This window comes from Manacus candei, unplaced genomic scaffold (genome assembly GCF_025592945.1).
Source record: "Manacus candei isolate 608988 ecotype Guabito, Panama unplaced genomic scaffold, ASM2559294v1 h1tg000007l, whole genome shotgun sequence".
NCBI lineage: Eukaryota > Metazoa > Chordata > Aves > Passeriformes > Pipridae > Manacus > Manacus candei.
This window is the reverse complement of record NW_026138055.1, coordinates 6032765-6049618: the sequence shown is the minus strand read 5'-3', so window position 1 is coordinate 6049618 and position 16854 is coordinate 6032765.

Genomic DNA, 16854 nt, shown 5'->3' with positions numbered 1-16854 from the left:
TGGAAGAGAACTCAAAGCTCATGTAGTTCAAATTTTTATTTAATTCCATGGACAGGAACACCTTCCATTAAACCAGGTTGCTCAAAGTCCTGTCCAACCTTGCCTTGAACACTTCCAAGGATTAAACATGACTGCAAGACATCACAGTCCAGTTTACACCATTTTCAGATATGTTTGACACTTCCCATTATTTTAACTGAATCCATGCACAGTCTGCTGCTCTGCCATTTTGCTGACAGATGTAATTTATCTGCCTGACTTCCTTCATTTCAAAGTCTTCCGAAACAACTTTTTAAAACTATGTTACCAGGAGTTGTTTTCCTCCATTTACCTCAGTCAGACTAAAGGATTTCTGCATTGACTAAGTGGTTCAGGACGCAGCGCCCCTCTTGGAGAAAATCTGCTCTCAAAAGGGCAATTATCCACCTTAGAAGTTCCTCACCAGGATTTTATTGAGGCCTGTGGTGTGTGATGGTTTGCCCTCATGGCTGGAAGCCATGGATACTGTTGGAATGGGTGTTTCAGAACAGCTTGAGTCACCCTCAGCACCAGCATTAGCATAGCCCAGGCTGGTACTTAGAATTCTCTTTGTAGCCATGAGTAAATTGCACAGCATCTTCAGTAATCCAGGTTCCAGCCCTCTCAACTCAACAGGAATTTTGTGGCTGAAGTAAAAAGTAAGTGAGTTTGGAGGGTAGTTTCCAGTGTGTAAAACAGGAATCATGGCCACACTTCAGCAAAGCACTTCTGCTTAGCTTTAAACACATGAATAATTCTTTCTACAAGATCACTGCTCTCCTTTACTCCAAAATGAGCTTAAACCTTTTGCAAAATCAAGGCCAAGAAATCTCCACTGTGCAGACATTTAATTGTTTTTCTGCATCACACAGATGATATATGTGCTTTATATTACAATAATATAATAACAACTAATATTAATAACACTATGAAAGTCTCTTTCCTATTGTTCCTTTAATATGGAAGGCATTTAAATCCTTTATAGATGGACTTACATAAATCCTTGCAGAGAATTCTTTCTAAAATGAAAATCCAACAACATTATCTTGCATGCCAAATATATCATAATTTATATTGCACATCTTAGGTGACCATGTTGAAGGCAGATTTTCAGGACCCTGTCTCAATCTTCATTTTTCTCTTCAACAAGGAAACAGATACTGGATGCAAAAAGCAATAATATAAACCCAAGCAACAATGTGAGTCAACACAAACTGATTATTTGCACACATTTTCCTGAGTCCTAATTGCTTTCAGTGTTCTCAAAACACCATTAGATGGAAAAATAACAACTTTCATCATACGGTAAAAGGCAATTACACCAACTTGGAAAAGATACCTTGGGAATCTTCATATCAAGCTTGATTTACCCTGATGTTCTGCAAACGTGTACCAATCACAACGGTTTTGACTCAACTCCAACACAAAATAGAGTTCCCTGAAGTTCACTGGAGGTAAAGCTAAATTTTCACAGTGGTCCCTTCTGGCCTTTAATCTATTAATCATGGTCTTTTTAGATTAAAGCACTAGAATTGCCTACATACCCCATCTTCCTGATTTCCTCCCACTCATTTTTCTATAGTCTTCCTTGTTCTATATTTAAACTTCATGTCCCTTTTCCAGCCTTAATATATACACTGCATTCTACCTTCCTTATCTGAACTAGCTTGTGTAACTGGGTAGCCTGGATTGTATGGAGAGTATTTCTAAAGAAAATAAATTTCTACCTAATTGTCGCTTTCAGCACAAGAAATCATGTCCTTTATTGTAGAATGAAGCAAAGCCTGAAAAGTCAGTCCAAGTTTATTCAGTGGAGTAATTCAAGTGGAGCTTTGTGGGAACAAAAAATGCATCTGGGATCAGAAGTCCCAAGGAACTGGAAAAAGCACTCCCCACTTGGGAACTCGAAAGGACACTTGGGACAGGAATGGCAGTGGTCTCTATTCCTTCCAGGAGAAAAAAAATCTTATTTAAGAGGCTCATTAACCCATGAATACTGATACTTTCTTTTTCAGGAACAGCTATATAAGGAATTAAAAGGTTATCTTTGCTTTACTGTCCTGGTCAGAGACAGACACAGGGCAACAAAACCTGTGCCAATAACAAATTGCATTTCTCTTCCAGAGAGACAAAGAAGGTGAAGGAATTATAGGAATTATTTTTCCTACTATACCGCTCTAAATTATTTGTTGTTAAACTCCTTTTCTGCTTTGCCTGTATCAAAAAACCATCTCTATGAACACATTGTCCCATTGAAATCAAGGGAACATGCTGCAGACTGTGGCTACAACTTGTTTGCATTCAAACTCAATACACCAGGTAAAAATACAGATCAGAGAGGAATACAGATCCAGGAGTATTTTGTAGATATCAAGATGCATTTTACTTGGCACAAGTTCTGCAAACTGGTCAGAAAATTTGTCTTTTCTTTCCAAGTCTAGCTGGATTTTTTGCATCACATTATATGTAATTAATTTGCATACTGTGACTTTGGAACAATATCAGAAACCATGTTCTGACTGGATGTCTGACATTGGGAACTGAAGAAAATTGGCAGGAATTCTTCTTCTCCCAAACAAAATTTCCAAATGGAAAAAGAAAATATGTCAGGAAAAAGTGCAGTCCAAAGCATGATTTCGAAGGACATGGGGAATGCAGGATAGACCTAATTTTTTGTTATTAAGTAATTTGGAAAAAATACATACTTTCTCTTTTCTGTCTTTTCTCCTCCTTCCTTCCTTCTTTCCCCTGCTTCCTTCTCCCTTTGCTCTCTTACCCTTCTCCTTTCTCCTTTCCTCCCTTTTTCTCTCGGAACAATCATGCTCTCCACAGTCAGATTTGCTTTCACTATATGGATTTTAAAGCAGCTGTTACACTAAGTAAGGCAGGTCTAATGTGAATAGTTCCTAAAACCTCATAAAATACACTCTCTCTTCTGTTGCCAGCTGTCTTTTTACATATTCTGTATATAGAATGAAACAGGAACAGACAAGTGTAAGATAGGATTTTTTCAAGCTAAAATGTTCATCAACACTGTATAATATTATTTGCTTTGTGTAGCCTGCAGGGTTTCAAGTCTACATTGTGTACTGGACATAGTAAACAAAACCCTTTAAAATGGAACCCAAAGGTTTGTATATCTACTGTCAGCAAATACATGATAAGCACACCTTCAGGATCCCTCAGTTCCTCCAGCTAATTACGAAGTAAGGAGTGGACACTTCATTACCACCCAAAACACCCACCAAAACTCCCCAGAATAAAAACTACCACTAATAATAATGTAGTATCACCTGCAGAGTTCCCTAGACATGCAAAATAAAGAAGAGTTTAACCAAGCACCAAAATAGAGAAGGAAAGTTTCTGGTTGGATTCTCTGTGGTTCAATAAAAAAATAACTTCATTAGGGTTTTCTTGTGGAATAGAGGCACTCACAGTTATAGAACTTACTGGATTTAACAACTTTGAGACCTGTTGATGGGTGAGTGGTTCTGCCCCTCTGCTCTGCTCTGGTGAGACCCCACCTGCAGAGCTGCCTCCAGCTCTGGGGTACCCAGAACAGGAAGGACATGGAGCTGTTGGAGCAATCCAAAGGAAGATTCTCAAGCTGGTTAGAGAGATGCAGCACCTCTTCCCCAAGGAAAGGCTGAGAGAATTGGAATAATTTAGCCTAGAAAAGATAAGGCTTCAGGGTGATCTAATTGTGGCCTTCCAGCACCTGAAGGGAGCCCACAAAAAAGATGGAGGGACTATTTGCAAGGGCCTGGAGTGACTGGACAGGGGAGAATGGCTTCAGACTGAAGGAGAGTATGTTTAGAATGGATATTAGAAAAAAATTCTTTCCTGTGAGGGTGCTGAGGCACTGGCACAGGTTGCCCAGAGAAGTTGTGGTTGCCCCATTCCTGAAAGTGTTCAAAGCCAGGTTGGATGGGGCTTGGAGCAACTTGGTCTAGTGGAAGGTGTCCCTGCCCATGGCAGGGTGTTGGAATGAGATGTTCTTTAATGACCCAAACCATTCTATGATTCTATCAGAGATATCAAGATTCTCACTGAAATTGTCTGATGGGTTCAAAGTTATTGGAAGAGGGCAAAGAAACAACAACATGTTTATATACATTGTTCTCATATAAGTATTTCTTCTCTCAAAGAAGCAGACAAAAATAAAATCCTTCTCCACAGACAAAATTATGCAATGAAAGAACAGTTTTAAACTGATAAATAAACATAAGGACAAGACAGCAGTGAAAGAACCAAAAAGTGTGGTCCTGCAGATTTTAGTTTATTTATTTATTTATTTATTTGCTTCCTGTCTTTATATAGTACAATTAACTTTCATAAAGCTTTCAAAAATGAAAAATCTTCAGTCATCAGTCTTGTCATTTGGCTCTGGGTATCTAAAAGGTTGTTATTAAGACTAAGTTGGACTTATAATAGCTTTTGTAGGCATTGAGAAATTCATGGCCTCCAGAAATCGCTCTTACTATGGAGGGAATAGTTCTTGGAATTCACTATTCTTACATAAATAGGCTCATTTGTGACTCATATATCCCTGGCAGTGTTTAATGTGAAACTAATTTTGTTATGCTTTGATCAGCCCTTCATGTTGCAGTTTCACTTGTGCTTTATAATTTTGTACTCAGAACACACAAGCACATTGCAGGAGGCTGCTGTGGGACACAGCAGCTGTGGGAAGTGAGGAAGAAAACTCCAGCCTTTACAGACTCACAGCTTATTCAGAGCAGGTTGGGGTTTCTCCCTAAATCTATTGATTGCATCCTTTAATCCAAAATGTCACTAGCTGGTAACTCAGTGACATTTTACAGATATTGCACAGACTGCTGAGTAACTCAAAACAGATTTATGCAGGCAGTTCTGATGCTCAAGCATATTTTATACATTTATATTATATTTTTGTATTTATTCTTTTGTTATTTAGGAGAGATTACCTGCAGACTCAGAAAAACATGCTTCTATGCATGTGACAAGCAGTTTACACGCAAGGGATTACTGCAAGGAATGCAAAATTGCCATAACTTTTTCTTTTTGTTTTTCTTCTTTCTTTTTTTTTAAATATTTTTAATTTGGCAACACAGTTTTTAAGAAATATTGTGCACATGTGTAGCATCACTAATAAAACTTTTCCCTTGTCTATATAGGCAGCAATAAAGTAATTTAAACAAGATGACTCATGTTTAGTCCCCTCAAATGTCACGTTGTCATAGATGCAAACAAGAGTGAATCACTACGAGGGATCATGAAGGCAGCCCCATCCCTGCAGATTCAGGGAAGGGTGCTGAAAAATGGGTTTCAGACAAGTCACTTCCACAGTCATCCCTGGTGGAGCTGTTGGCACCCTGGTAACCTGCTGTGCTTTGCAGAGTTCTCAAAGTGAGAAGTGAAGCTGGTAGTGGAGGTGAACAGGAGTTTTAATTTGCTATTGTGAGGGGAAGGGGAAAAAAATAGATACCTTACTAGTTTCAAAAAGAGTTTTTTCACCTGTCAGATACCACATGTAGCTGGTTGGTTTATTAGTGCAGAAAGGAGATACCTCTGAGAGGGAAGAAAAGCAAGGTGGGAGAACCGAAGTCTCCTTTTCATGAATCACACTCCTGATCAGGAATTGATTAGGTTACAATGGCAGCTTTTTAATTCTTCTTATTTTTCTGCCTCAAACACCTCGTTATTGCTGGATGCCTTTGATTCCAGTTAGTCCTGCAGACCCAACTTCAGAGCCTGTGGGCTGGCACCTGTGTCCTGAACCTCCCTGTTGACTAGGGCTGACCCAGTTTCCAATGGAGTTGGTGGCAAGTTACCCACTGACTTCAGTCAGCAACTGCAGCTTCGAAACCACGTCACTTCTGATGATGCAGGAGGTGGAACGAGCATGGGTTGACTTTTGGGTCCTAACACTGAGCATGTGGGTGTTGACAGCTGGAAAAATAATCTGCCTTTGCCTCTTGAATATGTTTTCTAGCTCTCTGCCCATCTCTGGAGCAGATTTGGAGGGGTTCCTCACTAATACAAGGCTGAAAAGCTAATGGAGTATTTTGTTTGCATGTTATTCCAGGAATATTTTGGGAAGTGGTCAAGGCCAGGTTGGACAGGGTTTTGAGCAACCTGTTCTGCTGGAAAGTATTCTTACCCATGGCAGGGGTATTGAAACGAGGTGATGTTCAAGATCCTTTCCAACCCAAACCATTCTGTGTTTCTGTGATAAAGTAAGCATTTTATCTTTGTCAAAGACATCAGTCTCATATTTATTTTAAGCCTTCAGAAAATGTTTCCTGTTTTATGTCTTTTCTCACACAGAGGGATACAAACCTAATTTTTAGGATTTGAAGTATATTTTTACAGTTTAATAAATTAATCAACACGTAGAAAAAGCCCCCACATTTGAACAGGACCTCCTGCAAAAGATTTTTATTAAGTCATTAGGTTGTTTCTCACTAGTTATTAGCTAATATAACAATAAAATAAGATGAAGTTTTTCTGTAAGATACACTATCATATTGGCAATGGAACATGAAATAAAGTGAAGATATGAGATAATGTTTTCCAGTGAATGATTAAGAAAAATGGATAAAAATTAAGTATAAGTGTAACAGACAGCTCCCCAGAACTTATCATGCAAATGGCCAAGGAAGAAAAACCAAGGAGAAAATACCACCAGAAACTGCTGTTTGATCATTGCAAGTGGCTTCTTCTTGTCAAAAAAAGTTCAGGATGAATCTGAACAATTGCAAAACTCTTCTCGTCAGAGAAATTTGGAAGTCTACACTTATTTCATTGAAGAAACACGTCTGTGATTTAGCCATTGACTTCAGAAAGAGGAAGGGGAGAAGGGATGGATTCTCCTTCTTGAGGCCTAGGGGAGTTTAATCAGAAATGTTTTTTAGTCTTTTTAAGACCAGGTATTTTATTTCCTGATGTTTGAGGGATGGATTTGCAGGGACGAGGCAAATTCCCATACAACTACCCAAATAAAAATGGCATTTTACTGGAAATTCGAAGTACAGTAAGTTCCAACCTGAAGTTTATGTGTTTTATTCTAGTTATACACTGACTCACTCTTGTGTATGCTAAGCATAAGTGAAGCATTCAGACAGCCCTAGTGCTCACAGTTCACAGCCACCTTCACATTCACTCGGCTACATGGAATGCATTTTTGCTTAAATTCTCCCAAATCTCACTTTTTTTTCATCACTTCCTTTAAGATTGCCTGTGCCTTATCCAAGCCCCCCAAGTGACTTATCCAAACTGATCCCAATTAAGTATTTGTCAGTGTGACCTGGAAACAGTTGCCTTTATACTGGCACTAGTAAAGCTGGATGCTCCATCCCTGGAAGTGTTCAACCTGGAAGGCCAGGTTGGAGGGGGATTTGAGCAACCTGGTCTGGTGGAAGGTGCCCCTGCTCATGGCAGGGGGTTGGAACAAGATGATCTTTAAGGTCCCTTCCAACCCAAATTATTCTGTGATTCTGTGGAAATTTTTGGGGAGGACAATAGTGGTATTAAAGCAGAGGAAAACAAAATATCCTGATGGTCTCAGGGCTTTAGGGAGCAAAAGCATTTCTGTTTATGTCTGTGCATGCATACAAGCAGATCTTCAGGGGACAACTCACAAAGGCTAATTTTGGCCTGAAGAGATGGTTATCTCTGAGTTGCCCTATAATCAGGAAAAAGAGGGACAGAGACACAGGCTCCTTCAGGAAACGATTAAGGAAAGCCCCTTCCAGAACTTTCTTTCCTGGCACAACAGGACCGAGTGCTGCAGGGGAGCATTAGCCTTTGGTGCCACACCCTGGGAGTGTTTGCTGTCATGCTGTGAGCTGGGATTACTGGACCTTTTACAGGATGGACTTTTACTTGGAAAGTATAAGTCATAACTCATTAAGCCTTTAGTCATGTGAAAATTTACTTGCACCATTAAAGGCAATGAAATTACTTACAATGCTTCACATCAGGGTCTTGCCATAATTTTCAGTCCCAGTTTGGAAAACCTTAAGTGTATGCTTAGCTGCAGGCACAAAGGATATTTTGACCACTTTTATATAAAACGATGATTTTTTTCAACAGCAAAAATCCATTCCAGGAAAATAACTTTGTGAACACGTCTTGCTTTGGGAAAGGATTTTTGTGTCCAAGAGAGGATTCCTGTCCAGCTATAGACATACTGGAGAGCAGCCAATAGCCCAGGGCTAAGGTGTTCACCTGGGACAGGGAAGACCCAGGTTGTCTCTGTGCTGCCTCGTTCAGCCCAGGTGTTTGAATTTTCCTGCCTGTGTTTCAACTAAGTGATCTGATGCCTTGGTTAACCTGAGGTGGGATGTTTCCCTCTGGAAACTAAAAAAACCTCTTTAATTACTTCAAAAGGAAAAGGAAGCAGATTTAATTATAACACAGCTCAGTTAGGAATGCATTCATATTTACATTTTTCACTGAAGCATCAAGACTTTTATTGCTACAAGCTTGAGAAGGGTGTTTTTGGAAAGACAACCTGCATAAGAGGACGTTTCAGGTCTTAACTGAGAAAAACCCCTGTGTTCCACATTTTGTATTCTCTCTGGCACTTCTTACTTGGTAATTTAATTTCGAACCATTGTTCAACCGTATAGTTTTTTATTATTAAATTAATAATCACATTTCTAATTTATTAATATACAAATTCAAATGGCTGTTAACTGGTTTTACAGTCAAGGACCACATATTCACTGGGAGTTATCACACTAAATCAAATTTTCCTGCCACATTTTGACATGAAGGCATACATCAAAAGTAGCAGTCCTAATAGGAAGGAGGTAGTTTAAAAAATTCCCATCTTTTTCATAAGATGAGAAAACACCTTCTCAGTATGTCCTTGTCAGTGATGCTGTTGCCTCAAAGGGGCAACTTGCTGTCAGGAACACTGAGGAATCTGTAGTGTGTTTAATGGAGAAAGTAGTTAATCTGACTTTTAAAAATAAATCACAAATGGATGAAATTCTTAATAAGCAGAAATGTCATCTACAAAGTTTTTTACTTTTCCAGTGTAAAGGAAAAAGAAAAAATAATACTGACAACTGTATGATTCTTCCTCTCCTTTTATAAATTGCAGTAATATATTTTTAAAATTTTAATTCCAGTAACACTTTTTGTTCTTTTAAGTACTAATTTATGATAAGAATGGAGAGAGGGGAACAGGGGTTTTGTTTGAATAACTGCTAGCTTGTTTTTGATTAGCTTGGCAATTAAATGCAATATTTCACATCCAACATTCAGCTTCCTGCAAGAGCAATGAAAGTGTTGTTAACAATATCTCTAATTCTAGTGTGTAAAGGAATATCAGAAGAACATTATTATCATAAACAAGAAAATTACTTAGCACTTTCCACAGCATGTAACTTTTGCTCAAAAAGGAAAAGAGGAAAAGCAGAGTATTCTTAGTGAAGTGCCTTATATTTATTTATTTATTTATTTATTTATTTATTTATTTATTTATTTATTTATTTATTTATTTATTTCAGTGTGCCTGTAATAAATGTGGATAGAGCCTTCCTTAATCTTCGCTCGCGAAGCCTAGCCATGAATTTATTTATTTATATTTAAAAGGCAACACCTTTTACTTATCCAACAAAAAGAAGATACACTCCAAAATAAATTGATACGGACAGGAAATTCCACTTGAACATGAGGAAGAATTTCTTTCCTGTGCAGTCACTGAGCACTGGAACATATTGCCCACAGAGTGTGTGGAGTCTCCTTCACTGGAGATATTCCAGAACTGTCTGGACACAATCCTGTGCCTTGTGCTCTGGGATGACACTGCTTGAGCAGGGAGGTTGGACCAGATGAAGGACCCACTGTGGTCCTTTCAACATTACCCATTTGGCCATTCTGTGATTCTGTGACATGCTAAGTTTACAAAATTATTAGTCACACAGTCCCCAAGAAAACAACTTGCCCTTAAAAAAACCCCCAACAAATTGTGAACTTTGATCTTCACTTAAGATGCTTTGATGAGTATAATAAAAAAAATTGACTGACAAGGTATGGATGGTATCCATTGACTGGAACCCATGTCTTTCTCTTGTAGTATTCAGAATTAGAGCTGTGCCTGGTCTTGTTCTCAGCCTTTCCAGGTCCACTGAAGTGATTCCCATGCAGGAGTTTCCACGTGGTATGAGCCATAAGGGAGCATTTTCTGCCCCATGCCTCTCCTCCATCTCAATCATTCCTCTTTATTAACATCTTAGAGTGTTCTCCAGAGACAGATGAAGTTTATTTTGTAGTCTTCTCAGTAAATTGAGTCTATAGTTGTTAAATTTGTAGGTAAGTGGGGAAATTTTGACATTTTTCTACTTAATTTCTGAGACACTCAGAATAAAGACCCTGTGAGGCTGAAGTAAAAATTAAGGTGGGAATGCTCCAGGGAACAGCCATGAAGAAGAGCTTTAGTCAACATTGGATATTGGTTAAGGCAGCCCAAAGAATGGGATGCATGGGTTTCAAAGGGCTTGAAATCTATTGAGGTGCTTGAGCAAGTCCGGAGAAGGTCAATGGAACTGGGGAAAGGTCTGGAGCACAAATCTGATGAGGAGAAGCTGAGGGATCTGGGGGTATTCAGTTTGGAGAAAAGGAGGCTCAAAAGGGGACCTTTTCACTGTTTCCAACTCCCTGAAAGGAGGTTGTAGCCAGGTTGGAGACAGTCTCTTCTCCTGAGTAACAAGAGACAGGACAAGAGGAAACGCCCTCAAGTTGCACCAGGGGAGGTTTAGATTGGCTATTAAGCAAAATGTCTTGACTGAAAGGATGATCAGGCACTGGCACAGGCTGCCCAGGGCACTGGTGGAGTCACCACTCCTGAAAGTGTTCCAAAAACGTATAGATGTGGTGCTTGGGGGCATGGTTTAGTGATGGACTTTGCAGTGCTGGGAGAATGGCTGGACTTGATCTTAGAGGCCTTTTCCAGTCTCAGTGATTCTATGATTCCAAGTTCACCTTGGCTCTATTTGACTCTAGCACTTGCTGGAGCATAAGGAAGTAAAGAGGAAGAAAGGATATTGAGTGAGGTTTTAATTAAGTTCAAGAAGATAATTTTAAGCACGGAGTATCTCTGTTACCTCTCTGCAGTCTACTTTCTCAGCAGCAAACTCAATACTGGTGAGCCCTGAAATACAAAACCCCGAAACATTCAGACATATAAATCCTGAGCAGTCCTACAGCCCTTAGTTAATACACTCCATATTTACCCTGATTAACTGTGCTTACTCCCTGCCTCTACAAAAATAAGCAGACAGAAATCTGTTAGAGCAAAAGGCTACAAATGCTGTGTTCATGTGCAGTTCTGAGTGGATCATTAAGATCAAGAAGCTGAATATATATGCACAAGTTTGAGGCTCTGGGCATCAACTGTTATTTATGTTTGTCTTTAGCACATAGACTGATGCTGCAGTCATGTCTCTGAACGTTAAAGCAATGCACTGGAATGCTGAACTGATAAATCAGCCTGTAAATACAGCTTGAGAAATGTTTGCATTTCAAGGGACGACTCTGCAGGATTCTGTCCTGCAAACAGAAGTGTTTTGTAAGAAAAATGGTTCAAATTTGTTGGTCTGTGTAAGTCAGCAGAGTTCTGTGATGTTAACAGAGCTACACCAATTTCTATCAGTCTGGAATCTGACTTTCTTCATAGAAAGGAATGACTCTTTATTTACAGTTTCAGCTAGAAAAACTCATTACTTGGAAATCCTTAAGCTACATTTATTGAGCAGAAATTATTGCCATAGGGGTGCTGCTTTAATAACCGTGTACCCAGCTCAGGAAAAAGCCTCTGCAGTTATTTTACCTTCCTACATTTTTGGTTGTTCTGTTCAGTGTTTATTTGACCATATATTAGTTTAGCCTTAGTTCAGATCAGCTTTAGAAACTTAGAGATTTGGATGAGGATTGCTGTGAGGCTGTGATTTATTACCTGATTTTGAAAACTGAGTAAAATAAATAATTATACATATTTCAGCTATGTTTTATTGCATTTTAATTGGAATTGATGTTAAATACTAGAATTATAATTGCTTGTAATGGCAATAGCTCCTTTAAGAAAAAACAGAACCTGCCTACTTTCATTGCTTAGAGGTCCTTCTTAAATATTTTCTTATTGATTCCCATATTTGAAAAAAATTTACAAAATGTGATAATGAACTTAATTTTGCCATAAAGTCTGAGAAGAGTAGACAACACTCTGAAATAAAGTACTTTTAGAATCATTAGATGCATGCTACTGATGTTAGATATTGCAAAGACTGTATTCCAAAACCCTTGCAAAACTCAGTTTTAGAAGGAAAATTAAATCAACATTACAATATAACTGAAAATCTACAGTGAATCAGTTCACCCAGATCAATAATTCTTATTTTTAAATTTATTAGCAAAAGGAAAGGTATAATCTGTAAGACTGGGTTAAATGGGTTAACTGAGTTGAGAACTTTTTTTCTTGCTTTTGTTTTGTTTTCTCTAGTTTCACTGTTGCTAAAATGCTTGTTATTTTGTGCATGAGAACAATAAAGATTGAAATAAAACTTTAATTTTGCTAAAAACACTGTAAAAAAAATTCCTTTTTTTTTTACATCTGCCTCCTTTTCCTTCTATTTGTCTGTTTTTATGTATGTATGTGCTTGATAGAAATGCATCATAGAATCAGATTTTTTTCAGTTCTACTGGAACACTGTTCTCTTAGAAAAAAGCATAATAATAAAACAACCCCTTCAATCTGTTCTGCTTCAAGTGAGTAAATAGAAAGAAATAAGCTGATTTTATGTACATTCCTACATGCAACTCATTTTTTATGAAATCCTATCACTCTGTACCCTATAGAAAACTGTCTCTGTGAAAATGTTACACACAAAATTCTACACTGATGGACGTATTTTGCAGTTTGCAAGCTGTCACACCAAAGAGAAATGGCACAAAATCCTACACCCCATCTTTGAAGTTTTAGTTTTATTTAGATTACACAGTGAGAATAATTCTGGTAAGGAAATATCCAATGCTGAATGCACACTCTGCAATCATCTCTATTTAATATGCCACCTTCTATATTTAAATGACTGGATTAATACACTAAATTATTGTTGTGATAACTCCTGGAATTACTTTTAATAACAATTAAAACCCCCCTTTTAATAAACTTACTGCCTACAGTCTTCTCAGTGTGATCCTGAACACAGCAACGTCAGACCAGACTGGAGATTTCATGTTACTTTCTGCGTTTCAAGCCTTAATATTAAACGCTTTTCCTTGCCTGGTATTAGTTTCATATGTTAATATCATTTTTTATTAACATAATACAAATATCACTTGCAGTACTACATCCTTCATTGCTAGCGGCTTTCATATCAAATGTCACAGCAAATTTTATTTTCCCTAATAGATTACGACTTGTACATTGTATTAGTGAAAGTGAACATTATTGCAGGATGACACTAAAATTAAAGAACACACTGTACAACAGCACTAACGTTCTGCTAAATTCCCCACTCCTTCCCACCCACTCTCCATCCCATCCCACCCCACGAAATGCTATCAGAAGTTCTGTCGGATATTTTAGTGCTTCTTTGGAGAAAACTTCACCTTTCAAGAACCTCACTATATCCATTGTCAAAATATCACATTATACAATTCACTGGAAGTGAACTTATTGCTAAATACCCATTAGGTTCCCAGGAGATGCCTTACATTAATTGTTTAGTGAAAGCACCCTTAGGCTATCGCTGGGGAAGAACATTAAATGCATAAAAAGAGAAGTTGACAGAGATCCCTGTAGAACAAGATACATCTCCTGGCTTAAAACTTCTCCAGGAAGAATCCTGCGAGTCGCTGCACAAAATGGTCATTTTGGGGTTATTTTTCCTCCTACTCCTGCAAAGATAATTAATCTGAAAGGAAAACAAATGCTGCATCAGCAGAGAGTCTTTAAGAAGTGATTCTGAAAAGCCAAGCTGGGGTTGGTAAACAAGGAAAAAAAAAGGGGTGGGGGCATTGTTGGCATTGTTTTGGATCTGAGGTGTCTGTCTGGCTTGGGGAGATAATAACAAGAGGAAAAAAAAAGTTAGAGAGCAGAGAAACCACAGAACTAATGCTACAGATGAAACAGAAACTAAGAAAAAAGAGAGGTCAGGAGGGATGAGAGGGAAAATGAAGGGAGAAAGGAACGGGATGCTCGAATGAGCAGTGTACTCAGAAAGCTTGGAACTAAAATACCAGTGAGCTGTTCACCAGTGAGAAGTCCAGTTCAGAAGGGAAGGGTAGTGGTTTTAACTGCCAGAAATATCATATTTTCCTATCTGCTACATCCTTCCTGCCATGTCTCCTTAACATTGTTCTTTTTTCTAATATTGACGACTCCTGGAACTCCTCTTGATTATATATTTAATACCATTTAATCTATTTTATTATACTTTGTATTTAAATCACCTCTGGAACGAACTTATATTACATCCTGTATTTTTCTTACCTCAGAAAACCATATTTTGGGGTCTGGTATTGCTGCCAAAGCACCACAAGAGGGGGCACTAGTTAAACAAGACACAAGAACGGAATTTTTACTTTTCCCAGTTTTTTTTTTCTCTTTTGTCACTCATAGATACAGAAAAAAATATTCTCTTTCCCCGCTGCACTAGAATATGATGTTATTATGTTAAGGGTATGTGTTCTTGTTGGGATAATTAATGGAAGAGTAGCTACTGTGAAGATATACTATAAAAAGGGATGCAGAAGCCTAAGCATCTTCAAAAGTAATTAGCAAAATAAAATTAAGTTTTTGTTCATATCCACCTTAAGAAAAACCTAAGAGGGAAATCAAATCCCCTTTATTTTGGGCTGAGTCTTCAGATTTGTTTACAATCAACATTTGAAAACACGAGGTTCCTGGATATTGAGATGTGTCTCTATTTTGAACTGTCAGTGACTCGCAGCTTGTGCAGTCTTGTCAAAAGTGTAAACAAATTATCTGTTTCCAAGTTTTATTTCTATCTGGCACTCGTTCAGTGCAGGTGCAAATGCCTGCAAGGCTGTAAAAATCATGTGTATTCTGATGCTTTGTACTATCTGCCTATCTTAGGGACTTGTATGTCTTTACTAAACCTGTGAGCACCTCAGTCTGTCCAGGATTTTTCTCCAAACACCCCAAGAAGGTAGGAAGCGTCTTTATGTCTGGTTTAATATTTGAGAAGCTAAAGCAACCAAGGCCTGGAAACACAAAAATCTTCAATTCCCACTTAAATCACGGGAATTCGGGCAATCCTATATATGTCAGTAGATAAGAGGTGAGAAGACAAGGTATTTTGCCACAAACTACTGGAGAGGTTGAGAAACTGAAATAAGACATCTGCAATCCTAAACTGAAAGATTAAATTCTTTCCCTGCAAGTAAAATATCTGGCTTTAAACTGCTTCTATTCTCATTTGTGTCAGCTTTATCAAAGTGCGGCTCTCCGGGTTTGTGACCGAGCTACAGGACTCTCACATTCCCAAATAACTGCTGTATTTAGAGGTGCTCTTACTTATATGCAATGTGAGGAAACTCATTTTTCCAGCTCTTCCAAGATTTTATGTATTTTTCTTCACTAAGGTTGCCAAATCTGGCTAAATACAGCACTTCAGACTTAGTTACATCATTGAGAACTCCCTGGGGCAAGTTCCCCCGAGTTCACCCATGGTAGAGATGTGAGGTAAATGAGGACAACGACTCAGGAAATGGGTTTTTCTGTTTTCAGGTATTGATGAAATTGGACTTTGTCCACAGCTGCCCAGTACAAGAAATATGCACCACTAACCAATTTCTAGCTTGGTGTACTGGGGAAGACCAACAGGCTGTGAAATGGGAAGCCATCCCTCATGGTGCATCTGATCTCCAGTCACGCTGAGCAACACCAGTGAACCCATTTCAGTGCCTGTGCTGGGCAGTCTCATACATTTCTCATGGCTGGATTGAAACAAGTTAGCAAAAATGGCAAATATCTCTAAGAAAGAGGTACTAAGCTGACAAAAAAAGAAAGGCCAGTGGTTTCATTTTTAACTTAGATCTCAATTTCTTCTTAACATCTCCAGAATAGTTAAAGAGATTGTTTCACAGGCAGCTTGAGTTGAATCTGCTGTTCATTGCAAATGAAAGGATTAGTTTCCTCTGTCACTCACCTTGAGCCAGGCTTTATGTACTTCACACAGGAAGGACATTGGCCTGTTGGAGCAAGTCCAGAGCAGGCCACCAAGATGATCAGAGGGATGGAGCAACTCTGCTATGAGGAAAGGCTGAGAGAATTGGGATTGTTTAGCCCAGAGAAGAGGATTTGGAGTGACCTAACTGTGACCTTCCAGTGCATGAGAGAAGTCCACAAGAAAGTTGGAGAGGGACTTTTTACAAGGGCCTGGAGTAACAGGGCAGGGGGGAATGGCTTCAAACTGACAGCAAGTTTTCAGATTGGATATTAGAATAAAATTTTTTACTGGAGGAGTGCAGTGATGGACAGTCTTTCACAAGTCTCCTTTGGAAAAGGATGTGATGTTTCTATCTGGAGTCATCAGACATCACTCGGGATATGGAGCACAGCCCTTCTTTCTGTGACTGCACAGGGTATCACCATTCCTACCTTCCCAGTCAATCCCCTAAGCACCAGTTTCTATACTGGTATTTCCAGAATGGGGTGATTTGACAAATCAATTGTCAAGGGGCTGTCAGATAAGCTACAGGACAGATATCAGGACAGGCTGAATTGTCCAGTCAACAACATTTTTTAACAGTTCCAGTAGCTGAGCAAACCAGGGAGCACCATGCCTAAAATCCTGTCAGATTCATGGCCTATGG